The following is a 26,822-nucleotide window of genomic DNA, read 5'->3' as shown; positions in this document are numbered from 1 at the left end:
CTTGGAATTAAGAGGTGTCTACATCTGTGTGGTATGCATTTGAATTAAATACATGGACTCACAAATAAGTAGACAATTTAACTGCAAATTTATATTCAAAATTGCTTCTCCTTTGTTACTGAAATATCCAATTTTAATGTTGTAATGCAACAACCTTTCAGGTTTATGTGGTCCATGTCCAAGTTTATCCTCCACCGGAGAAATAAATCTATCCCATGTGTCCACCCTATCCCTATTGGACTTTATTTCAACAGCTTATTTATTTTAACTACTTATCTTGCATAAAATAAAAACAGAAAATGCTGAAAATACTCCACAGATCAAGCTGCATCTGTGGGAAGAGAAACAGAACTAATACTTCATCTTTGACCTGAAATGTAAATTCTGTATTTTCACCATTTCCTCTTTTTATTTTAGATTTCCAGCATCTGCAGTTTCTTTTGATTTTCACTTAACTTGCATATTCTTCTTTCTGAATAAAATGGTTTCTACTGACCCCTGTCTTAAATTGTTCTTTATAAAACTCCTGCAAAGGACCGTGGGGTGTTTTACCATGTTAGGGGTACCATATAACTCGAAGTGGAGATATTATTAATGTTGTTATACTTAAGTCTTACATCAATGCTTCCACAGTTTCAATCTGTCAGTCAATGGAAACAAAAAATGAACATTAAAAAAAACTGCAAATGTGCAAGTCTGAATCGGATGAAGGATTTTTAATCTTTGACTCTGCTTCTCTTTCCACAGGTGCTGCCTGACCTCCATCCCTTTTCATTTTACACACCATGAATTCCTCTCTTCTAACCAAGATAGCCAAGGTACCATGTACTTACTTGTCCTTATATGTTTTCAGGACAGATATATTCTTGGTATATCATTTCTCTTTTCTCCCTGTTTGAATAACATTATTCCACATTGTAACACCCAATATCACACAATATCACCCTTTGGTTTTACCAAGATTCTGTGACACTTTACTCTGTACTGTTACTGTTTTTACCTGTACTACATCAATGCACTTTGTACTAACTCAATGTAACTGCACTGTGTAATGAATTGACCTGCACAATCGGTTTGTAAGACAAGCTTTTCACTGTACCTCAGTACAAGTGACAATAATAAACCAATACCAATACCAAAGATTCAAATACATCTTGGGTTTTGTATTATATTTTCCTCATCATAAAACCCAGTACTCCATCATGTATGTCTTTTATAACCATGGCTACTTGAATTGCTGCCTTTGATATCTTGTTAACCTGAGCCTCTGAATCCTGTGCTTTTCCACCTTTCCCTATTAGTCTGATGTACCCTAACTATGACACCCAAATCCTTGCATGCATTGGAAAAAATACAGAAAGATAAATTCTAGACAAATAGAGAATGATGGACACTTCACAAGTATAAAACTCTTTATTCATGATAAGTATAATGGTAACCATCTGAACTGTAAAATGAAGAAATGGAGAAACGTGAAAATTCATTGGAAGTCACATTAGTGATGAGCATCTTAATAAGACACTCACGATCCCCACTGATCCAAAGCTGAGCTCACATTACAATCTGCTGAAACAATAATTGCAGTTGGTCAAGCAAGTAATTGAGAGCAGTACATTGAGTAGCCATTATATTTTCCATCAATCCATGGACAAATCACATTTCTGGCTTTTGAAGGATCAAAAAGAATGATTTGAAAGAAAAGTAGGCACAACTTTCAATATTTTTTAGGAACACTATTACTTTGTAAGAGAATGACTATGACTAAAAGCTTGTCCTTTACCGGATACACAGCATAGTTGCAAAGAAATCTTTAATGGCTTCTCAGTAGAAGCTGTGTAAATTTGAACAGGGTGCTTAAATAGTAACTTTGGTTCAATAAAGTAGTCCAGGCTTTATATAAGTATTAGAAGTTTTAGAAGTGTTAATTTTAGAAGACGTGTTAGAAGTTTAGCAGGTTCTTTTTTGGGCAAAAGTATCTGTTCCATTCCTGCTGCAGAAGACTCTTGTGGATATTTCAGTTCATTTACTTACTTTGTTTCTATGGTTGCAGAATTCAGCCTTTCACTTTTTTACAGCCTGTCACCTTTGCTAGATTAATGCTTGTGGCCCTTATAGAAAATAAACTCTCTCTTGCACCCTGCATACTGTTGTCCAGTGAAACAGTGACTTTTTTAGATGGTTTCTCAGGTGCTTTTTCATGTTCACCCTCCTTTCACATGACTTCAGAGGATTTTAATTTCCTCCATAGTTTATTTGATTTGGCTTGCAGAGTTTTCAAATTGATTAAGTCCCAGGAGAAAAAGAAATGGCAATGGATTTTATATAAATATTCATCAGTATCTCTTCTCTAAGTCTTAACTTGGGCTGACAAATATAAATGTTTAAATTACTGTATTGCATGCTTTTAATGTTCAATTGTTTCATACTTCTGGATAAGAAAAATTATTCTTCAGTTGTGTTGCCTCTAGATTTCTATTTCCTCTTCTTGCTTCCTTAACCCTCTCAAATGAACATTGGAAAAGGAGGATATTTTGTCCCTAAAGGTTGTTTTGCCATTCAGTGAAATCATAGCTGCCATTATTGTAATTATGAAAGGTGAATTATGTTTGATAGATTAGAAAATTAGATCAGAATCAGGACAGGGAGGGAGGTAAAAGAGGTGGGGGAGTGGCACTGTTGATCAGAGATAGTGTCACTGCTTAGGAAAAGGTGGACGTCGTGGAGGGACTGTCTACGGAGTCTCTGTGAGTGGAGGTTAGGAACAGGAAGGGGTCAATAACTTTACTGGGTGTTTTTTATAGGCCGCCTAATAGTGACAGGGATATTGAGGAGCAGATAGCGAAGCAGATCCTAGAAAGGTGTGAGAATAACAGAGTTGTTGTGATGGGAGATTTTAATTTCCCAAACATTGATTGGCATCTCCAGACAGTGAGGGGTTTAGATGAAGAGGAGTTTGTTAAGTGTGTTCAGGAAGGATTATTGACACAATATGTAGATAGGCCTATAAGAGGAGAGGCTGTGCTTTATTTGGTGTTGGGAAATGAACCTGGTCAGGTTTCAGTGGGTGAACATTTTGGTGATAATGATCATAATTCTATCTCCTTTACGTTAGCACTGGAGAGAGATAGGAACAGACAGACTAGAAAGGTGTTTACTTGGAGTAAAGGGAATTATGAGGCTCTCAGGCAGGAAATTGGAAGATTAGATTGGGAACAGATGTTCTGAGGGAAAAGTACTGAAGAAATGTGGCAAATATTCAGGGGATATTTGTGTGGAGTTCTGCATAGGTATGTTCCAATGAGTCAGGGGAGTCACGATAGGATACAGGAACCGTGGTGTACAAAGGCTATAATAAATCTAGTCAAAAGGAAAAGAAAAACTTACAAAAGGTACAGAGAGCTAGGTAATGTTAGAGATCTGGAAGAGTAGGAAGAAGCTTAAGAAGGAGATTAGGAGAGCCAGAAGGGGGCATGAGAAGGCCTTTGTGGGCAGTATTAAGGAAAACCCCAAGGCATTCTACAGGTATGTGAAGAGCAAGAGGAAAAGATGCAAAAGAATAGGGCCTATCAAGTGCAGTAGTGGGAAAGTGTGTATGGATCCGAAAGAAATGGTGGAGGTACTTAATGAATACTTACGTCAGTATTCACGATGGAAAAAGATCTGGGGGATTGTAGTGGAGACTTTCAGCGGGCTGAAAAGCTTGAGCATATAGATATTAGGAAAGAGGAGGTGCTGAAACTTTTGGGAAGCATCAAGTTGGATAAGTCGCCGGGACCGGATGAGCTGTGGGAAGTGACGGAAGAGATTCAGAGCCTCTGACGATGATCTTTGCATCGTCATTGGAGACGGGAGAGGTTCCAGAAGATTGGAGGGTTGCGGATGTTATTCCCTTATTCAAGAAAGGGAGTAGAGATAGCCCAGGGAATTATAAACCAGTGATTCTCACCTCAGTGGTTGGTAAGCTAGTGGAAAAGATCCTGAGAGGCAGGATTTATGAACATTTGGAGAGATATAATATGATTAGGAATAGTCAGCATGGATTTGTCAAGCGCAGGTCCAGCCTTACGAGCCTGATTGAATTTTTTGAGGGTGTGACTAAACACATCGATGAAGGGAGAGAAGTGGATGTAGTGTATATGGATTTCAGCAAAACGTTTGATAAGGTACCCCATGCAAGACTTATTGAGAAAGTAAGGAGGCATGGGATCCAAGGGGGCATTGCAGTGTGGATTCAGAACTGGCTGGCCCACAGAAAGCAAAGAGTGGTTGTTGAAGGCTCCTATTCTGCATGGAGGTTGGTGACCAGTGGTGTACCTCAGCGATCTGTACTGGGACCCTTGCTCTTTGTGATTTTTATAAACGACCTGGATGAGGAAGTGGAGGGATGGGTTAGTAAGTTTGCGGATGACACAAAGGTTGGGGGTGTTGTGGATAGTTTGGAGAGCTGTCAGAGGTTACAGAGGGACAGAGATAGGATGCAAAGTTGGGCTGAGAAGTGGCAGATGCAGTTCAACCCAGATAAGTGTGAAGTGGTTCATTTTGGTAGGTGAAATATGATGGCAGAATATAGTCTTAATGGTAGGACTCTTGGCAGTGTGGAGGATCAGAGGGATCTTGGGGTCCGAGTCCATAGGATGCTCAAAGCGGCTGTGCAGGTTGACTCTGTGGTTAAGAAGGCATATGGTGTATTGTCATCCATCAATCGGGGAATTGAATTTAGGATCCGAGAGGTATTGTTGCAGCTATATAGGTCCCTGGTCAGACCCCACTTGGAGTACTGTGCTCAGTTCTGGTTGCCTCACTACAGGAAGCTTGTGGAAGCCATAGAAAGGGTGCAGAGGAGATTTACTAGGATGCTGCCTGGAATGTGGAGCATGTCTTATGAAAGCAGGTTGAGGGAACTCGGCCTTTTCTCCTTGGAGCGACGGAGGATGAGGGGGGACCTGGTAGAGGTATATAAGATGATGAGAGGTATTGATCGGGTAGATGGTTAGAGGCTTTTCCTCAGGGCTGAAATGGTGGCCACAAGAGGATATAGGTTTAAGGTGCTGGGGAGTAGGTATAGAGGAGATGTCAGGGGTAAGTTTTTTACTCAGAGAGTGGTGAGTGCGTGGAATGGGCTGCTGGCAACGGTGGTGGAGGCGGATATGAGAGGGTCTTTCAAGAGACTGTTAGGTACATGGAGCTGAGAAGAATAGAGGGCTGTGGGTAAGCCTAGGAATTTCTAGGGTAGGGACATGTTCGGGACAGCTTTGTGGGCCAAAGGGCCTGAATTGTGCTGTAGGTTTTCTATGTTTTTTTCTAAAATATTTGTCAGTAGATAAACTATGGCAAGAATTTAAAAAGGATCTGAAGTTCTCAACAAACATGAGAAATAAAAAAAAACTCCAGGAGAGAAGTGAACGCAGCCATAGCTAGCTGAAGAGATTAAAGTGATTCATAGATAACAAAGAACACAGCAAGGATTTATAGGAAGCATGACCGAAAATTGATAAAGATGGAGAAGATAAATTATGTGAGTAGGTTAGCAAGACTTACATAAAAAATATAAAAGCTTCTACAAACATGTAAAAAGGAAGAGAGTAGCAAAAATAAATCTGTGTTTGGTTGAGAGAATGACACAAGAAATTATAATGGGAAATAAAAACATGATTGAAGTAGTGGCTGAATCGTTACATAGATATTTTGTAATTGTCTTCAATGCACAAGATGCAAAATATATAGAAAAAAGTGGAAGTGAAACAATGGTCTAATAATGGTAAGAAACATAAAGTCGTGTGACAAAGGCAAAAGTACTGGAGAAATTAAGGGGAGTGAAGCCAGAAAGATCTCCCGCAGGTGATGTAGAGTTAGTGGATGCACCATAAAATTCGAAGCAGATTTTGGAGCAGTCCTGGCAGATTGAAAGGTAGTAAAAGGAATACCACAATTTAAGAATGGGACAAGAGAAAGAATAGGGAACTACAGATTAATTAGCTTGACATCTATTTTTGGCAAAACGTTAGAGTTCATCATTAAGCATATGAAAAATCTACGTTAATAATTGCATGACTGTGGTAAACTGATATCGAATTTTGAAAGGAAGATAGTGTTTGGAGATGTAAGTCACAGACCAGATAAGGTGGAGCCAGTAATGACTTTTAAAAGGCATTCAGTTGGATACCACACTTTAAACAATGGTTCATATTCATATTATCAAACAATAGTAACATACTAGTTCAGATATAGGGTTGGTAAAAGTAAATAAAATTCAAATTAAAATTAGGAATTAAAATGAAAATTAAATTGAAAGTAAATTAAAATTAAAATAAATGAAAGTAGTAGGTAGGATTATGTTCCCATTGAGACACCACAGTCATCAATTGTGGGGACACAAAGAATCTGCAAGTGGGTGAAAAGGTGGCACATGCAGTCTAAGGTGGGAAAATGGGAGGTTATGCCCTTTGGGTTGGAAGTGTATGAAAACAGAATACATTTAGACAGTGATAAGCTAATGAACGTTGGTGTACTGGAAGTCCTAGGGGTTTTGGTTCGGGAGATGCAGAAAATGAATGGTCTTCAGTGCAAGAGGGAAGTCTTGCTGAGATTGTATGGGTGAGACCTCCAAACTATTCTGTGAGCAGTTTTGGATTCGGTACTTAGAAAAGCACTTAATTTGATGTCAGAGCAGTATAGATTCCCAGGTAAGGAGGAGAGAATGGATAAGACTGGCCTCTGTTTGCTGGCATTTAGAAGAATATTGGGTGATCCTACTGAGACATTTAAGATCCTGAAAAGTATTGACATGGTAGATGCAGAAAAGTATTTTCCCCTGGTTTGAGTGTTAATTTAAATGAGATGAGAAGACACTTCTTTATCCAGAGGAGTGCAAGTCTTTGCCTCAGAAGGTAAATGCTCACAAATTGAATGCATTCAAGTTTGATGAATTTTGGAATACTGAACAAAAGAGAGGATTTGGGGATTGGCCGGGAAAATGCTTTTATGGCATAGGATCATCAATAATCTTGTTGAAAGGTGGATTAAATTTGGGGGACCATTTGACCTTTCTTTGATTCTGTTTCTTATATATTTATTATCTTAATTTGCTGCAGCAACTCTCAAACTTGAAAATAAACACTTGAATCTGTTGAGTTTTATATTACATTTGGGAAAGAGTTGAGATTTCTATATTCTTTAAAAAAATTACTTTTTCTTTCTGTGCTTATTTTTCTCTTATTTCGAGTTCATTTTTTATTTACCACTTCTTACTTTTCTTTCCACACTTCTAACTGATGATAGAGACTTTTCTATCAATCCTCAATTTTTACCTCAACCCTTAAATCTCATTGTTTAGGGAGATTGATGGTTGATCTCATCCTTCACCGTGGTCCCTGATGCTCCCACTGCTCTTTTTGCATTTTTATCAGCTTGCATTTCAGCATTTTGCAGGACAATATGTTTTTAGAGCAAAGGTGAAACATAAAATCTAACCAGCAATGCACACCTTGAAATGTCTCAATGGAGCAAAACATGGACCAATTGTACTTAATGAATCATTACTATGGCACAAGTTTCCAGCAAAATCAAACCATTTAGTTTAGTTAGCTTTTGTTTTCAATTGAACAAATAAGGTAAGATAAGATCTCTTTATTAGTCACATTGTACATCGAAACACACAGTGAAATGCATCTTTTGTGTAGAATGTTCTGGGGGGGCAGCCCGCAATTGTTGCCACTCTTTCCGGTGCCAACATAGCATGCCCACAACTTCCTAACCCATACGTCTTTGGAATGTGGTTGCTTTGCCGATTTCACTTCTTTGTTGAATGCACAGAAATGCATGATTAAACTAACAGAACAATCTATGGTTCGTAATAATTAAGTTGTAAAAGCTAGATTACTATTGATCTATTGCCTTATCTTTGACTTTATTGTGGATTATTTTTCTGTGAACAGCTTAACAAAATTCTTCAACATTACACACCATGGGGCAGTGCTATTCTGTTACAATGATTACAGATTCCCTTTGGTACGTTATGGAATGACACAGTCAAGGAGTAAAATAAAATAATTAGTCCAGCTGTTATTTTGTTTCTTCAGCTGTTGGTGGTCAGACTCAAATGAAAACCATATATTTCCGACATTTTTAACTGGGGATGAATTAACTGCCTTTTCACTTCCATAGTACTGACAGTACTAATTTGTGCAAAGTTTCTGGAAGGAATTCCTGTCAAACTTAAACTATATTTTTATTTAGATTACTAAAAGAGACAAGCCAATTGGAATGGTGGATTTAGGATAAAATTTAAGGAAGTATCCCAAATGCATATTATTATTTTAAAAGCTCTCTGTTAAATTACCTATGCAAGTATTTTACTGACCTGACCTTTTTGTAAAACATTAAATTTATCACTACTTCCCTTCAATTAAGCCAATTTATAGACTTCAATAAGTTATGTGTTCCAGTAAGGATAACATAGTCATCACTTAGATGAGTACTTCTATGTTCTTCGTGAAATAGCAGTTTAATTGTTAAATTGCTATTAACGATGCCACTGAATTATCTGAAAGTACAGACAGTTCCATTTGAAAGTTATTGGGAAAAGCCATTTCGATGCTTTCAATTATCCAATTTGTTTTATTGCATTAATGGAGCAAATGGACCAGATGTAACTGTAACTTGTTCTATTTTATCTTTGCTCTTATCCCTTTGTTTTCTGTGATGTGTTTTAATACGAGTTAGTAATGATGAAGAGTCAGAAAAGATGAGAATGAGCTGATTCCATTTTTATTTATCTTCAGGAGATTTTTCCTCACTTTATTTACCAACTCCGCTCTACCATTCAACAAGTTTGTGCCTGATCTTGTGCCTCAGCACCATTTTCCTGCACTAATCCCATAACTGTTCATTCCCTTGATTTCCAAAATATTAAAAATACTCAACGACTGAGCCTGGGTAGAGAATTCTAAAGATTTATGACCATTTGAGTGAAAACATTTCTGATTTTGAGACATTGACCACCATAGAAACATAGAAACATAGAAAACCTACAGCACAATTCAGGCCCTTCGGCCCACAAAGCCGTGCCGAACATGTCCCTACCCTAGAAATTACTAGGCTTACCCATAGCCCTCTATTTTTCTCAGCTCCATGTACCTATCCAACAGTCTCTTAAAAGACCCTATCGTATCCGCTTCCACCACTGTTGCCAGCAGCCCATTCCACGCACTCACCACTCTCTGAGTAAAAAACTTACCCCTGACATCTCCTCTATACCTACTCCCCAGCACCTTAAACCTATGTCCTCAGTGGCAACCATTTCAGCCCTGGGGAAAAGCCACTGACTATCTACCCGATCAATGCCTCTCATCATCTTATATACCTCTGTCAGGTCCCCCACCTCATCCTCCGTTGTTCCAAGGAGAAAAGGCCGAGTTCCCTCAACCTGCTTTCATAAGGCATGCTCCGCAATCCAGACAGCATCCTTGTAAATCTCCTCTGCACCCTTTCTATGGTTTCCACTTCCTCCTGTAGTGAGGTGACCAGAACTGAGCATAGTACTCCAAGTGGGGTCTGACCAGGGTCCTATATAGCTGCAACAATACCTCTCGGATCCTAAATTCAATTCCCCAATTGATGGATGACAATACACCATATGCCTTCTTAACCACAGAGTCAACCTGTGCAGCTGCTTTGAGTGTCCTATGGACCCCAAGATCCCTCTGATCCTCCACACTGCCAAGAGTCCTACCATTAATACTATATTTTGCCATCATATTTGACCTACCAAAAAGAACCACTTCACACTTATCTGGGTTGAACTCCATCTGCCACTTCTCAGCCCAACTTTGCATCCTATCTCTGTCCCTCTGTAACCTCTGACAGCCCTCTATACTATCCACAACACATCCAACCTTTGTGTCATCCGCAACTTACTAACCCATCCCTCCACTTCCTCATCCAGATCATTTATAAAAATCACAAAGGGTAAGGGTCCCAGAACAGATCCCTGAGGTACACCACTGGTCACCGACCTCCATGCAGGATACAACCCTTCAACAACTACTTGTTGCCTTCTGTGGGTCAGCCAGTTCTGGATCCACGTTGCAATGTCCCCTGGGATCCAATGCCTCCATACTTTCTCAATAAGCCTTGCATGGGTTAACTTCTCAAATGCCTTGCTGAAATAATATCTACTGCTATATCTACTGCTCTCCCTTCATCGATGTGTTTAGTCAATCCTCAAAAAATTCAATCAGGCTCGTAAGGCAGGACCTGCCCTTGACAAAGCCATGCTGACTATTCCTAATCATATTATACCCCTCAAAATGTTCATAAATCCTGCCTCTCAGGATCTTCTCCATTAGTTTACCAACCACTGAGGTAAGACTCACTGGTCTATAATATCCAGGGCTATCTCTACTCCCTTTCTTGAATAAGGGAACAACATCCCCAACTCTCCAATCTTCTGGAACCTCAACCATCTCCATCAACGATACAAAGATCATCGTCAGAGGCTCTGCAATCTCTTCCCTCACTTCCCTCAGCAGTCTGGGGTACATCCCATCCGGTCCCGGTGACTTATCCAACTTGATGGTCTCCAGAAGTTTCAGCACCTCCTCTTTCCTAATAGCCACGTGCTCAAGTTCTTCAGCCTGCTGCAAGTCCTCACTACAATCACCCAGATCTTTTCCATAATGAATACTGATGTAAAGTATTCATTAAGTACCTCCACCATTTCTTCTTGATCCATACACACTTTCCCGCTACTGCACTTGATAGGCCCTATTCTTTTGCATCTTATCCTCTTGCTCTTCATATACTTGTAGGATGCCTTGGGGTTTTCCTTAATCCTGCCTGCCAAAGCAGGATTAAGGATTAATCATGTCCCCTCCTGGCTCTCCTAATTTCCTTCTTATGCTCCTTCCTGTTAGCCTTATACTCTTCCAGATCTCTAACATTACCTAACTCTCTGTACCTTTTGTAAGCTTTTCTTTTCCTTTTGACTAGATTTATTATAGCCTTTGTACACCACTGTTCCTGTATCCTATCGTAACTACCCTGTTTCATTGGAACATGCCTATGCAGAACTCCACACAAATATCCCCTGGATATTTCATCCACATTTCATCCGTAATTTTCCCTGAAAAGATTTGTTCCCAATTTAAGCTTCCAATTTCCTGCCTGAGAGCCTCATAATTCCCTTTACTCCAAGTAAACGCCTTTTTAGTCTGTCTGTTCCTATCTCACTCCAATGTTATCGTAAAGGAGATAGAATTATGATCACTATCTCCAAACTGCTCTTCCACTGAGAGATCTGACACCTGCCAGGTTCATTTTCCAATACCAAATCAAGCACAGCCTCTCCTCTTGTAGGCTTATCTACATACTGTGTCAAGAATCCTTCCTGAACACACTTAACAAACTCCACCCCATCTAAACCCCTCACTGTATGGAGATGCCAATCAATGTTTGGGAAATTAAAATCTCCCATCACAACAACTCTGTTATTATCACACCTTTCTAGGATCTGCTTCCCTATCTGCTCCTCAATATCCCTTTTACTATTGAGCGGCCTATAAAAAACACCCAGTCAAGTTATTGACCCCTTCCTCTTCTGAACCTCCACCCACAGAGACTCAGCAGACAATCCCTTCATGACATCCACCTTTTCTGCAGCTGTGACACTATCTCTGATCAACAGTGCCACTCCCCCGCCTCTTTTGCCTCCCTCCCTGTCCTTTCTGAAACATCTAAAACCCGGCATTTGAAGTAACCATTCCTGTCCGTGAGCCATCCAAGTCTCTGTAATGGCCACCACATCGTAGCTCCAAGTATTTACCCAAACTCTAAGCTCATCCGCCTTGTCCACAATACTCCTTGCATTAAAATAGACACATCTCAAACCGTCGGTCTGAGCACATCCTTTCTCTATCACTTGCCTATCCTCCCTCTCGTACCTACTGTTAGCTTTCTCTATTTGAGAGCCAAACACCTCTTCCCTGTCTCTCCAGTTTGGATCCCACCCCCCAACAAATCTAGTTTAAACTCCCCCCAGTAGCCTTAGCAAACCTCCCCGCCAGGATATTGGTCCCCCTGGGATTCAAGTGCAACCCGTCCTCTTTTGTACAAGTCATACCTGCCCCAAAAGAGGCCCCAATGATCCAGAAATCTGAATCCCTGCCCCTTTCACCAATCCCTCAGCCACGCATTTAACTTCCTCCTCATTCTATTCCCATTCTCACTGTCACTTGACACAGGCAGTAATCCTGAAATTACTACCTTTGAGGTCCTGCTTCTCAACCTCCTTCCTAACTCCCTATAGTCTTTTTTCAGGACCTCATCCCTTTCCCTACCTATGTCGTTGGTACCAATATGTACCACGACCTCTGGCTGTTCTCCCTCCCTCTGCAGGATATCTTGGACGCGATCTGGGAGGCAAACTACCTTCCGAGTTTCTTTCCTGCGTCCACAGAATCACCTGTCTGCCCACATAACTATAGAGTCCCCGATCACTACTGCCCTCCTCTCTCCTTCCCTAGTCTTCTGAGCCACAGGGATGGACTCTGTGCCAGAGACGCTGCCACTGTTGCTTCCCCCAGGTAGCCTGTCTCCCCCAACAGTACTCAAGCAGGAGTACTTATTGTCAATCAAGGGGTACAGCCACAGGGGTACTCTCTGGTACCTGACTCTTCCCCTTCCCCCTCCTGACTGTGACCCACTTGCCTGACTCCTGTGGCCCCGGTGTGACCACCTGCCTATAACTCCTGTCTATCACTTCCTCATTCTCCCTGACCAGACGAAGTTCATTGAGCTTCTGTTCTGTACTCCCCATCCAGGGGAAACATCATCTCTGCATCTACCCTTTAAAACCATGTAAGAACTGTGTATATTTCAATGCAAACACACGGTAGTGTAGGGGGCAGGCACGGTAGTGTAGTGGTTAGCATAACACTATTACAGCGCCAGCAACCCGGGTTCATATCCCACCACTGCCTGTAAGCAGTTTGTACGTTATCCCTGTCTCTGCGTGGGTTTCCTCCAGGTACTCCGGTTTCCTCCCACATTCCGAAGACGTACAGGCCGGGAAGTTGTGGGCATGCTATGTTGGCGCCGGAAGCGTGGCAACACTTGCGGACTGCCCCCAGAACATATTACGCAAAAAGGTGTATTTCAGTGTGTGTTTTGATGTACATGTGACTAATAAAGATACCTTATCTAAACTGGAGAGAGTATTGACTCAGCCTCCTTAATCTCTCCTCATCGAACAATCCCCCCACCCTGGAAATCAATCTGATGAACCTTTGCTGGAGTTCCTCTGTCACAAGTAAAGCCTTCCCTGGGTAGGGTAGCTGAGACAGAATATTTCAGAAACAGTCTCACTAGAGCCCAATATAATTTCAGTCAGACATCTCTACTTTTAACTCAAATCATTCTGCAGTAAACTCCAATGTACCAATTATTTACTGTCCCTGCACGTTAACTTCCATTAATTTGAGAACAAGAACACCTGGGTCCCTGTGAACACCAATGCCTTTCAATCTCTCACCATTTAAAAATATTTTGCTTTTATAACTTTATCTCCCAAAATGGATCTTGCCACATTTTCCCACATTATATTCCATCTGCTAAATCCTCGTCCATTCACTTTGCCAATCTATTTCCTCTGAGGCCCCTTTGGATTCTCTTCACAACTCACATTGTCACCCAGCTTTGCACCTCCAGTAAATTTAGACATGGTACACATAAATTGTGAACAGCTGGATCCCTGGCTCTGATCCCTGCAGCACCCCTCTAGTTTTAGCCCCATAAATGACAATTGCCAGTTTATTCCTGCTCTTTGTTCATGTCCATCAACCAAATCCTCATTCCAAGGCAGTATATTACCCCCCTCACGTGCGTTCAAATTTGTTTCCGTAACTTGTTGTGTAATGCCTAACTAAAGATCTTCTGAAATTCCAAATACACCAAAATTCACTGTGTTCCCACTTATCTATTCTGCTTGTTATTATTCCCCCCAAAAAATCTTATCACATTTGCCAAACCTTTCATGCTTCCATGTTGATTTTCTTAATTGTGTTATGATTGCCTTAATAATAGATGTCAGAAAATCAGGTGTCGTGTACAAGATGATAAGAGGCATAGATTGAGTGGACAGTCAGAGACTTTTTCCCAGGGTGACAATGGCTAACACGAGGCAGCATAATTTTAACGTGATTGGAGGAAGATATAAGGGGGATGTCAGGGATAAATTTTTTACACAGAGAGTGGTGGGTGCATGGAACGCACTGCTGGCAGAAGTTGTGGGGCAGGTACATTAGGGACATTTATTGGTATTGTTATTGGTATTGGTTTATTATTGTCACTTGTACCAAGGTACAGTGAAAAACTTGTCTTACAAACCGATCTTACGGGTCAAATCATTACACAGTGCAGTTACATCAAGTTAGTACAGAGTGCATTGATGTAGTACAGGTAAAAAAAACAGTACAGAATAAAGTGTCACAGCTACAGAGAAAGTGCAGTGCAATAAGGTGCAAGGTCACAACAAGGTAGATCGTGAGGTCATGAGGTCATAGGTCATAGTCCATCTCATTGTATAAGGGAACTGTTTCAATAGTCTTATCACAGTGGGGTAGAAGCTGTCCTTAAGTCTGGTGGTACGTGCCCACAGGCACCTGTATCTTCTACCTGATGGAAGGGGAGAGAAGAGAGAATGTCCTGGGTGGGTGGGGTCTTTGACTATGCTGGCTGCTTCACCAAGACAACGAGAGGTAAAGACAGAGTCCAAGGAGGGGAGACTGGTGTCCGTGATGCGCTGGCCTGTGTCCACAACTCTCTGCAGCTTCTTGCGGTCTTGGGCAGAGCAGTTGCCATACCAAGCTGTGATACATCCTGATAGGATGCTTTCTATGGTGCATCGATAAAAGTTGGTGAGAGTCAAAGGGGACAAACCTAATTTCTTTATCCTCCTGAGGAAGTAGAGGCACTGGTGAGCTTTCTTGGCCATGCATCCACATAGTTTGTCCAGGACAGGTTGTTGGTGATGTTCATTCCCAGGAACTTGAAGCTGTCAACCCTCTCGACCTCAGCACCGTTAATGTAGACAGGTGTATGTACACCACCCCCTTTCCTGAAGTCAATGACCAGCTCTTTAGTTTTGTTGACGTTGAGGGAAAGGTTGTTGTCATGACACCATTCCACTAAGCTCTCTATTTCCTTCCTGTACTCCGATTCATCACTGTTTGAGATATGGCCTACCACGGTGGTATCATCTGCAAACTTGTAGATGGAATTAGAGCAGTTAAAAGACTTAAGAGAGTTAAGGGAGTTAAGAGACTCTTAGATAGCCATATGAATGATAGAGAAATGGAAGGCTATGTGGGAGGAAAGGGTTAAATAGATCTTAGAGCTGGATAAAATGTCGGCACAACATCGTGGGCCGAAGGGCCTGTACTGTGCTGTAGTGTTCATAAAATATCAGTTGATCACGGAACTCTTTAGATCTGACAATCTCAATTTTGGCAGCAGAATTAAAGTTGGTCTATTTGCATGATATCATAAAATCAAAATTATTCCCCAGTGAACATTCTTCCATCTCCCTGCATTCCCATGGAAAACCCCAACTATGCATAGAGAAACAATTTATTTTGTTGTGTGGAGAAGTCATGGCAAGAGAATGAGGGCAAGTCTGAGGAAATTTCTGACCAATGTTTGTTGTTCAGTTTGGTTTTGCAGGGTTCTGTTGTTTATTTGACTTTCACAAGCACAACACAATATATTTATAGTCAATATCTGCCCAACAGTCTCTTGCTCTTCTCCCCCTGGTCTGAGCTCACCTTTTGTTCCCCTTGTCTCGGCTCATCAAAGCTAGTAAATTATTAAAAAAAAGGAAAAAAAATCTGCCCAGCAATTTTCTCATAACTTAACAAAACTGCTCAGTGTAAACAATAAAAATTCACAAAATAGGAGAGTGTGTGGTTACAGATTTCATTGGACAACTGAAACTTCCGCCACAGGAGAAGTGCACTTGGGAGAAGTACGATCACTTGCACACATTAAAGTGGGTGATTGGGACAGCATGTGATTTTCCTATGATACTGCATCCTTGAACTCTTCCACCAATTGTACTTGATCCAAGTGTGAGACAAATACTAGTACTTTGGGCAGACCATTCATGATAGCTTGCTGAGTAGTCCAGAGGAATAGAGAGATAATTTTTTTTACTTGCTTATGAGAGGCATAGATAGGGTTGACAGCCAGAATTTTTATCCTAGAATAGAAATGTCAAATACTATAGAGCATAGCTTTAAGGTGAGAGGGGGCAAGTTTAAAGCAAATGTGTGGGGCAAGTATTTTACACAGAGTGAAAGGTTCCTGGAATGCACTGCCAGGGGTGGTGGCAGAAGCAGATACTATAATGGTATTTATGATGCTTTTACTTAGGCACATGAATATGCAGAGAATGAAAGGAAATGGATCACATGCAGGCAGAATGGATTAGTCTAAATTGGCATCATGGTCGGCACAGGCATCATGGAATGAAGGGCCTGTTCTTGTGCTGCACTGTTCGATGTTCTGTTGAGACACAGAAGCAGGCTATTTGGTCTATCAGATTCATCCTTTTTTTTTCTTCTTCCCCCATTCCCCATTTCTCATTTCTATTTCCCTTTCCTTGGAGCAGACTCGATGGGCCGAATGGCCTGCTTCTGCTCCCTTGTCTTGTGATCTTGTGATCCTGCTGCCCAGTATATCAATCCCATCAGTCGCATTCTCCCATCACCTTACTGCCCTGTAGCCCTATAACTTATTCTCTCTCCCATGCCCATCAACCTACCTTGATTCTTTTGCCACTTATCTATACTAAGGGGTAATTTACACTTGCCAATTACCTAACACATCTTTGGGAATAGAGGGATCTTAAAATGCAGGTCCTCAAGTCCCTAAACCCAGGACTTCAACAAAGAGGGATTGAAGAAGGTCTGGAAGGTGGCTCACTACCACCTTCTCAAGAGCAGTTAGGGATGGACATTAAATGCTCTCCTTGCCACCAACATTCATATGCCATTGATATTGTTATGAGTCAACATAATCAGCTGCTTCAAGCTGAATCCATTCTGCTGCCTGGACATGTTTCCCAGAGTTCCCGTCCCCCATAGTTATCTGGACTGGATACTGAATAACCAGTGGACCCTCTGCACCTGGGAGGCATCCACTGAGATGCAGTAAGTAGTGAGTCAGTGGACCTACTGAGTAAGTAGACCTCAGATTATGTACTACTAAATCCTGTCCTTTGAATGCCCTGGTAGCCTTTGATGGAAGGCAATGGTGGGGGTCCAGTTTCTTCTGTCAAATCTCATGAGGCTTTCTTTATATTTTAAAACATATATGTATTCAGCAACATTTGAATGGACCTGCTAAGTACTTCCAGCATTTTCTGTTTTTATTTGCCTTGAATTATGTTGAACCTCTTGAATGTTGTTGGAGCTCCATTCTTCCAGACAAGTGGAGATTATTTCATTACTCATCCATACTGTGCCTGATGGATAAGGGAGGGGTTTGTGGAGTCAGGGGCTGAGTTACTTGCAACAGCAGACTCAGCATTTTAGCTGCTCTTGTAGTCACTGTATTTATGTGGCTGATTCAGTTAAGTGTCTAGCCATTGGTAATACCAGGGTGTTGACTCATGCATTGTGAATGTCTTGAGAGTTCATGGAATCAATGAACAATTCACAGGAGAAGTATTTTGCTGATCATGCCTGTGCTTTCATGAAAAAAATGTATTCAAGTTGTAACACCCCTGGTCTTTCCCCCATACTTTTCAAGATTTTAACCATCATTTCTTTTTGAGATTTACCATTATCTTTCAGATGATTTATTCCAAATCATAATGATTCACTGCATCAACTATTTTTGTTCTCATGATGCTACTGTTTATTTTTGCCAATCACCTTTAATCTGTATTCTCTGTTTGCTGGCCATTCTGCACTGGAAATAGATTTGCTCAGTCAATGTCTTAATATATTTATCAAATCTACCTTTAACACTTCCTCCTCTAAGAGGAAAAATCTCCCTAATCTCTTGGCATATATGGACTCCTTCATGTATGTTACCATTTTGAAGAATCTCTGGTATACTTTCTCCAAGACTTTGTCATTTTTCATTAAATGCGATGTCCAGAAGTGACCACAATACTATTGTTGGATCCTAATCAGAATTTTAGGAAGTATTGGTGTGGTCTCTTTGCTTTTATATTCTGTACCTCTTCTTTGCTAAGGATCCCCAGTCCTTAATATGCTTCTCGAACATTCTCCCACTGCACACTGAACCCCTCAAAATCCTCTCTTCCTTTGCTCCCTTGAAGATTGTTCTAATTAGTTTGCATTGCCTCTCCTCATTCTCCTTACCAAAATCTTGCAGTTGACACTTCTTTGCCTTAAGTTTCATCCACTCTGTGTTGCTTTGCCTTACCAGTCTGACCATGTCCTCCTGAAATCCATCACTACCTTCCTCAATGTTTGCTACATTCCTAAGTTTTAATAATATCTGCAAACTTTATATAAAAAAATAATTCTCTTAAGATCAACCCCTTGAGATGTTGCTATGTACTTCCCTTGAATCTAGTTGATCACAGTGGTCCTTTGCTTTCTGTTCCATTGCCAGGTCTGCATCTACACAGCCTTTGCCATTTTTAATTGTATAGCCTTTAATTTTCCAAACAAGTTTATTTTGTGGTAATTTTTCAAATGCCTTTCTAAGTCCTTATGTACAATATCAACAGCACAACTGTCATCAACCTTCTTTATTATCTCCAGAATAGGAACTTAATTTCAGGCTAGCCATTTTGAACTAGATGGGGAAATTTCTCAATTCAGAGGTCTGTAAATGTTGGAATTCTCCACCCCAGAGGACTACTGATGTCCAGTTGTTGAGGTCTTTCAGGGCTAAGACTGATAGCCCTTTTGGCAGCAAGGAATTGAAAAGATGTGGAAATCATGTGGGAAAGTGCACTTGAGGCAGAAGACGAGCCAGGGGCTTATTGATCAGTGGAAAAGGTGAGGGGGCATATAATTGCTTCTATTTATTGTGTTCTCATCAGCAGACTCAAAACATTCTTACCTTAGAGTAACTCCAAGCTGTTTTTTTATGTATTAACTGCATGTCCTAATCAATTGGATTGGGAGATCATCGTGGCCAGAGCTTCTGTAACCTTCAGCCTTCAGTAACCCATGGTCTCTCATCCAGTTCAGGCAGCACCATTTTGAATGCAACCACATTTTTAATTCATATTATCTCATCTTATCCTTTCCAGTTTCTCTACTATGCCCTCCTTTACCGTGACAATATGATCTCACTGTGTAAAGGCAAATATGTCGGCACTAATCCAGCAGAGCACTCAATCAGTACGTTCTAGTTTAGTGATGCAGTTATTTCTAGATTTTGAATGAATGATTTATAGATCTGCAGCATTAGCATCAAAGTATATAAAAGTAAAGTGGGTACAACCAGTCTATTCGGCAGCAGAAGAAAAAGCTTGAATTCATTTTTTATAATATTGTGTGCATCAGCTGCTTCTGCAGTTGTGGAAAAAGTTAGTTGAATTCAGTTCTTGATGACTTCTTGCCTTCTTTTTAATGATTTATTCAAATAACCAGCTTTTCAGTTTTCCATCGGCCTGATGAAATTTAAAACTGATCATTGCAATTTTAATACTCTACAGCTCATCTAGTTAAGACCACCCAGGGACTGAAGAGCACTCAGCTAACTTATCAACAAACTCAATGGCAGTTGGCAGAATGAACACTAACTAGCAGCCTTCGCTCATCAACAGTGTCACTAGACTAGTTAACCAATTACTTGCCAAATATTTAACCATTCCATCAATCCAGCTCAGTGGGTGAACTAATTCCCACCTGTTCGATTGAACTTCTGTCACTGGAAAACAGCGGCATCACTTTCCACTGGCACATTAGAAAACGCACCCTGCTCCCCCCGAGCAATTCTATAAGAAAATAGCTTTAAAAAAGGACAGAAAAGGGCAGAAAGGGGGAAATTGCTTGTTTCAAATTACCCTTCAGTACTTTTTTGTTTGTTATGATGCTGTTTTAGCTATTGTTGTTGTTACACAAAGGTAAACATTGCTCACAGTAATTAAAACCAAAGCCTGTCAGTGCTCTAACCAGCAGAATTAGAATTTTTATAAAGGATTGGCTTTGTGTTATATTATCTAGTTATATCCAATATCAAATATTTCAGTTCTTTTGTTAACAGACTTGAAACTGACATGCATTATTTTAGTGATGTGAATAATGCCTTTGAAATACTTGTGCCTTAAAATTTCTTATCATTGTTAGATATAATTGGCAAATGCAAAGAAGCAAACTGCAGAGTCATGAAGTCATACACTCATACAGCATCAAAACAGGCCATTCAGCCTACAACATCCATGTTGACCAATGGGCACCTATCCCAATTAATCTCACCTTCCAGCTCTTACCCTGTAGCCTTCTATGCCTTGGCGATCATTGCTTTAAACTATATCATTGTTTTAAATATTAGGTTTTTACAAAATGATGGAGATAAAGTTCCTATGGTCCATTCAAGAATTTTGTTGGTGGCCTGAATAAGTAATTTCATAAAGAAATCTATTGCACTCCATTGTAGAAATGGTTATGGTAAGATAACTGTGTTTTATAAAGGGGAAACTTTAATAAATTTTCTGTTAGTAAGGAAACCAGTTATGTGCCAAAGGCTTTGACACATGAAGCACCATTGCAATGTTTGATTCATGTTTTGATATAGAAATGCTGTTCATGGAACTATAAAGAGCTATCACAGATTTTGCCTCTTGATAGCCAAGCTATTGGCTGAGCTTCACGTGACAATGGAGCAATAATAATGAAAACAACTGTCTCACCTTGCAGAGGTTATACCTTTTACCATTTGCTATTGGCAGTAAAACAGAATCACAAAACAGTCACAGCACAGAAGGAGATCATAGTGGCACAGATGTGGAGCCACTGCCTCCCAGCTCCAGCATCTCAGCTTCGATTTTGACCACTAGTGTTATCTGTGTGGGCTTTACATATTCTCCCTGTGACTGCTTGGATTTCCCCTGGGTGCTCAAGAAAGGTGTGGGTTGGTAGGTTAATTGGCCGCAGTAAAATGCCACCAGAGTGTAGGTGAATAGTAGAGTCTGGGAGAGTTAATGGGAATATGAGAAGAAAAGGTTACAGCAAAAATTAGTAAGGGAATGGGATTGCTTTGTGAGCCAGCATAGACTTGATGGGCTAAAGTGTTTTCCTTCTATTTCATAAGGAGACATGAAAATATGAAATTCAGCTCATCAAGTCGGTGCTAGCTAAATGTAAGAAGAATCCACTAGTCCCATTCCTTTATCCTTGGGCAAAAGATCATCCATGATCATGTTGAGTAGCTGAAACAGCACGAGGGGCCAAATGGTCTACCTGGCTTCTATTTTATTGTCCTGAAAATTCTTTACATTCAGTTCCCTTTTGAATGCTACAGTTGAATTTGCCTCTACTACTCCCCCTGGTAGTGTGATCCAGAACCCTAACTGCTTGTTGCATAAATTTTCCTCATGGCAGTGTTGGTTCGTTCCATATTCCCAAGTTCTTGACCCCTCCATCAATGGGAATGTTTCTCTCTTTCCACTCTGTCTATATATTCCATGACTTAAAATATTTCTTTTAGGTCCCCTCACAATTTTTCCTTTTCCAAGGTCCAGCTTCTCCAGTCTATCTGCATAATTAAAGTCTTTCACTCTTAGAATCGTTTTTGTAAATCTCTTCCACATATCCATCTTTCATAAGTGTTATGCCGAGAAATGGACATACTACACTAGTTGAGGTCAATCTGTGTTTCATGATGTGTTTTATAAAGTTCACAGTGACCTGCTATTGTACTTTGTGCTTCTGTTTACAAAGCCCATGATCCAATATGCTGTTTTCCTAACTGTTGAACACACCCTGCCACTTTCAATGAACAAAGCATGCATACCAACAGATCTCTCTGTTTTAGTATCCCTTTTAGATATATGCCTCCAATTGATATTGCCTCTTCCCATTCTTCTGGCCAAATGCAGCATTACACTTCATCTGCCGGGCACCTGCCATTCCATTTATCTTCATGTATCTTCTCATGGTTCACTATACCTCAAGTTTTTGTGCAAGTTTGAAAATTGTGTCATGTATATCCAATCCAATTCATAAAAGCAGCGATCCATTTCTGATCTCTGAGGAATTCCACTATATACACACACACGTATCTATATCTATATATATCTACCTATATATCTATATATATTTATACCTATATATCTATATCTATATCTATATCTATCTATCTATCTATCTATATATCTATATCTATATATATATATGTATGTATACCTCCAATCTAAAACGCAACTTTTATTACAACTCTCTGGTTCTGGGAACTTAGAGTCAGAGAGACTTACAGCAAGGGAACAAGCCCTAAGGCCCTCAGATTTGCACTGATCATCATTTATTCTCCCTACATTCTCATCAACTCCCTCCAGATCCTACCACTCACTTACACACTAGGGGCAATTTACAGCAGCCAATGAACCTACCAATCTTTGGGATATGGAAGGAAACCAGAGGTCTTGAGGAAACCCCTGGAATTAGAAGGAGAGTGTGCAAACCCCACACAGGCTGCACCAGGACTGAACCTGGGTTGCTGCAACTCTGTGGCAGCAATTCAACTAGCAACGCCACTGTGCCATCCAGAAGCAAGACGAGAAGACTTTCTGTCCAGGATGCATTTTATTCCATGGATTTTAATCTTGATGACGTGTCTAGTATGTGGCAGCTTTTCAAATACTTTTTGAATATCCTGATGTACCACATCAATACATTTCCCTCATTGACTCACTCTTACTTCATTAATGAACTCAATCAAGGTAGTCATACGTGATCTACCATTAACAAGTCCACGCAGGCTTTCTTTAATCAATCCACACTGGTCCAAGTGATGCCCCTCATTATTATTTCCAGAACTTTCCCTACCTCTAAGGTTAAACTGACTGGTCTATAGTTTTTGAACAAAGGAGTAACATTAGAAATGTTCTAGTCCTCAAGAGCAATGTTCATGAAGTCCTCAGGCACTACAGATGTTTGGAAGATTATGGCCTGGGCCTCGGCAATTTCCTCCCTTCCTACTGGGCCAGATGATTTAACCACTTTAAGTGCAGACAGCTTTACTAGTACCTCCCTTTTGTCAATTTTTGGCCCATCCAGAATCTCGGTTATATTTCCTTTGCTGTGAATCCATCTTCTTCCTTGGTAAAGATTGATGTAAAGTGTTTAGTTGATACCTTAAACCTGCCTCTGCCCCCATGAGTAGATTTCCTTTTTGGTCTCTTCTGACAAAACTTTTCCTGTTCACATGCTTGGAAAATACTTGTGGATTCCCTATTATGTTTGCTGCCCGTCTTTTTTCTCTCTCTCTTCACCTGTCTTATTCATTTTCTTACTTTCCTTCTGAACTTTTGGTAATCAGCATTCTTCCTGCATTCTTACTTATTTTAACAACCTGGCATCTGTCATGTGCTCTTTTTTCCCTGCTCTGTTTTACTGTGTGTCTCTTTATTTATCCAAGGTGCTTCAACTTTAATTTTTTTTACCCATTTCCCTTTTGGGAAGGTACCTAGACCTTCACTGAAAAATCACTATATTAAAGGCACATTGTTCAGTTACAGCTTTAACTGCAAAATGCTGATCCCAACTTCCTCTTCCAACACCTCCTCTTACTTATCCCTCAACCTTGACCCCACCAAGGAGCATCAGGCCATTGTCTCCCACGCTATCACTGACCTCATCACCTCTGGAGATCTCTCCTCTAATGCCTCCACTACCACTGCCCATTTCTACCTCCTACCAAAGATCCACAAACCCAACTACCCTGGTAGACCCATTGTTTCTGCCTGCTTCTGCCCCACTGAACTCCTGTCTTCATACCTTGACTCCATTTTGTCCCCCTTGGTCCAGTCCCTTCCCACTTATGTCCGTGACACTTTGCATGCCCTCCATCACATCAACAATTTTCAATTCCCCTGCCCTGACCGCCTCATTTTCACTATGGACGTCAAGTCCCTACACACTTCCATCCCCCATCAGTGTCGCGGAAAAGAGGTTACACGGACCCGGAGGGCGTCTGCTTTAGAAAGCCTTTATTGTCAAGGTTTACACTCATTTTTATAGTTAAAATATACGTGACAACAAAAAAATTTACACAAATACAGAAGTTTCTCGGCATGTTCTAGGTGATAACCTGAAGCAACTATCAGCTTATAAATTACTCTGTCTGCAGCATTAGGATAGATTATGAAACAATGATTCCAGAGAAAGACAAGTTCCCATGTCCTTCCTTGAGAACAAGCAAGCAAGCAAGCTAGATAAGGTTAGTTAGTTGGCAGTTGATCAAGGACAGACAGCTGTCAGTAGAAATGGTTTGACCCTCTTAATAATGCTTTAAAATTTCTTCCACAATTCCCTCCTTGTTGATCTTTCAGATCAACATTGCTCATATGGTATTTCCTCCTCTTCCTCGTAAGGAGGGTTGTATCCAGAGGGGAAGGGTCTTTCTTTCTTTGGGTACACCTCTTCACCCCATCAGCGTTCCTTGCTAGATTTATCTCTTACCATTTGGGGTACCATAGAGACTTCAGGGCCAGACGAAACTTTCTTCATTAACTGACTACAGCATAACTTCAATGCACCACATGTGCAACAGCTTAAAACACATATCATGGCCACTATGATAATTCCATGTGTGATCCAGCTTCCCCATCTGGAAAACCATCCCCATATTCCTTCCCACCATGATCCTCCACTATTAAAGTTTTCGAGTTGTTCTCCCACCTTCCTAATCTCCTTTACCTTTTCCATTATGTGCTGTCCTAGTTCTGTTATATTTTCAGAAGCATCAGGAATGTAAGTACAACACCCTTTTCCTATCATAGCACAGGTGCCTCCTTTCTCAGCTAATATAAAGTTAAGAGCCATATGATTCAGTAAAACTGTCTGCCTTATAGCGATCATTTCAGTAGTTATACCGTATACTTGGGATTGGGTTTCTTCAAATCCTTCAGCAGTATCGTTAGCTAGTTCTTCCAAAGCAGCAGTTAGTTTAACTATTTCAGTAGTGGTTCGACCCATTCCATAAATGGGGAACATTATCATGCCAAATTGTTCGGCTTTGGATATTCCCCTATGGGTTTGAGTCCAATGGGGGTGCTCTTTGGGATGGCCCATGACCCTTAGGTGGGGTACTAAATAGCAACATCCGCTCCAACCCTTATTCTCCTTGGGTATGATTGTCCTGCCTTCACCCCCGGAGTCGGGTAGTTCTCCAGGCAACCACGGGTCAGCCTTATTCCCACATATCAAATAAATTCCATTTATTGGTCTAAGTCCTCCTCCCCAAATCCAGGTGGTTTCTGCAACCGTTTGTGTGGTATTAGTCCATTTAGTGCAAGTACTGTTCCCCAACTGGTACGGGGCACTGAGGTTGTCATTACAATAGCAGGTGGTGTGCACCAGCGCAAGAGGAGGATCTACCTTAATACCCTTTTTTAATTTCAAGGAGTCCTGGGGGGTGGCCGAAAGCAACAAGGGAAGCACTGATCCCTGCCCTGGTCCTGGGTGCAGTTGGCATCTTTTCTGGTGCCATTTTTGTTTCTGGTGAACCATCTAATGGTTCGTGTCTCATTCTGGGTGAGGGGAATCACTGAGATTGGTATCATCTTTTTACCATGTTGGGGAACCTCCACGCATATCCAACAGGCTCCCTGCCTCACCTGTCCAGCATATGTATGACATAGGGACAAGAAGGTGTTGGAATGACTGCTGCCTGCGACTGAAACCAGCCCTCCCACTATCACCAACCCTCCTAACCACTGCATCTTTTCCAATATCTTCTGCAGATATTGTGTAAATGTCAGTCAGTGTTCAATGGCTGATGCTTTTTGCATCTAGCGGCGTGAATCCAATCTTATTTCCCGTCAATCTTCAGAGCCATTCGGGTTGTGAGCAGCATAGTGTAGGGTCCCTTCCACCTAGGAGAGAGGGAACCTTTATTAAGATTTTTGACATATACCTGATCTCCTGGTTGGACTGCATGTATAGGGGCATTTCCAACAAGTGCCTGTGCTTGTCTCACCCTCTCGTGTAATTCAGCTGCTGTTTTACATATGGCCTGTGCATAGGCCAAAGTTTGCTCATCATTCCATATTAGGGCCAATTTTTCGGCACATACTGGAGGTCTGGCCCCTGTGGTCATTGGGCATCCCATGAGGGCTTCATGAGGCATCACTCCTGTAGCTCTATTCTTCCCATTTCGCATAGCGTACAACACTATAGGGAGAGGTTCTGACCATGACAAGCTATTGTCCTGACACACTTTGGACAGGGCATTCTTCAATTCCCCATTCACCCCTCCCACTATCCCCAAGGACTGAGGCTGGTAGGGAATATGCAATTTCCATTGAAATCCCATGGCCTGCACTAAATCTTTCACTAACCTCCTGGTAAAGTGAGTACCTCGGTCACTGCTTATTCCCATGGGTATTCCATATCTAGGTATTATTTCCTTCCACAATATTTTTACCACCGTTCGAGCATCATCTTCTCGTGCGGGGTAGGCTTCCACCCATCGGATGAACATGTCCACAATTACCAACAGATACTTATATCCCGAGACTGGGGGCATTTGTACAAAATCAATTTGCAAATTTTCAAAGGGCATTTTAGGCATCGGGAGGTGATCATATTTGGCTGCCCCCGGTCCTTGGTTATTTT

This window comes from Pristis pectinata, chromosome 2, assembly GCF_009764475.1.
Source record: "Pristis pectinata isolate sPriPec2 chromosome 2, sPriPec2.1.pri, whole genome shotgun sequence".
Lineage (NCBI taxonomy): Eukaryota > Metazoa > Chordata > Chondrichthyes > Rhinopristiformes > Pristidae > Pristis > Pristis pectinata.
The sequence above is the reverse complement of the archived record's forward strand: the minus strand, read 5'-3'. Positions refer to the sequence as shown.